Here is a 1,166-nt window from a genome sequence, read left to right as displayed (position 1 = left end):
GGGGGATGAGCCCACCCCCTGGTTGGGTAGGGTGGGGGCTCGGACGACAGCTCCTCCTCCCCCCCCCCAGCCAGGCCCCAGCTGGGGGGGCTGTGTGGCTGACACCCATTCCGTCCCCCCGCAGGCTGAGGAGCGCCACGGGAATTTCGAGGAGCGTCTGCGCCAGCTGGAGGCGCAGCTGGAGGAGAAGAACCAGGAGCTGCAGCGGGTGAGGAGGGGGCTGGGGGGGGTGTCGCAGGACTCCTGGGTTCTCAGCCCGGCTCTGCTGCCCCCCGCATCCCTGGGAGTTTGGAAGGGATGGGGTGCGGGGGAGGAGTTCCCCTCCCTGAGTGTCTTGGGTGGGATCGTGGGGGGGTAAGATGGGGGGACCTCTGGGGGTTGGTCCCCAAGTGGGGGAGACGTACCTGGGGGGTGCTCTGTGTCCACGGGGAGGAGGGGTTGTCTGACAATGGGGCAGGTGCTCATGGGGGTGGGGCAAGGACTGTCTCTAGCTCTGGACGGAGCTTTGGAATATGGGGTGGGGCCGGGGCACAGGGGTGGGAGAGCACAGGGGGTTGGTGAGGCTGCAGGGGGGTGTAGTGAGGGCTCTGGGGGATGGGAGGGCTGCAAGGGGGTATGAGGAGGGTTCTGGGCCATGGGAGGGGGACCCCATGACCCCCCCACTCCCCCCAGGCACGGCAGCGGGAGAAGATGAACGACGAACACAACAAGCGGCTCTCGGAGACGGTCGACAAGCTGCTGTCGGAGTCCAACGAGCGGCTGCAGCTGCACCTCAAGGAGCGAATGGGGGCTCTGGAGGAGAAGGTGGGGCTGCAGGTCGGGCATGAGGGGCACCGGCAGGGCGGGGGCGGGATCTGGGGGCTGCAAGTCGGGGGTGAGGGACACTGGCAGGGCAGGGGGGATCTGGGGGCTATGGGTCAGGAGTGAAGGACACTGGCAGGGTGGGGGAGGGATCTGGGGGCTATGGGTCAGGAGTGAGGAACCCTGGCAGGGCAGGGGAGGGATCTGGGGGCTATGGGTCAGGAGTAAGGGACACTAGCAGGGCGGGGGAGGATCTGGGGGCTGCATTGGGGTCTGTGGTCTCACCCCATCTGCCCCCCAGAACACGCTGAGCGAGGAAATCGCCGACATGAAGAAGCTGCAGGACGAGCTGCTCTTGAACAAGG

General features: G+C 67.2%; 1 long non-coding RNA gene across 1 annotated transcript; it reads left to right on the top strand.

The window, feature by feature from the left end:
• The first annotated feature begins 122 nt into the window (after nucleotides 1-122).
• On the top strand, nucleotides 123-1,166 carry LOC116818481 (uncharacterized). Its single transcript, XR_004372184.2, has 3 exons — nucleotides 123-208; nucleotides 673-804; nucleotides 1,103-1,166. It is a non-coding gene; the product is annotated as an uncharacterized LOC116818481 (long non-coding RNA).

The sequence above is a fragment of the Chelonoidis abingdonii genome, unplaced genomic scaffold (genome assembly GCF_003597395.2).
Source record: "Chelonoidis abingdonii isolate Lonesome George unplaced genomic scaffold, CheloAbing_2.0 scaffold3226, whole genome shotgun sequence".
Lineage (NCBI taxonomy): Eukaryota > Metazoa > Chordata > Testudines > Testudinidae > Chelonoidis > Chelonoidis abingdonii.
This window is presented reverse-complemented; position numbering and strand designations above follow the sequence as displayed.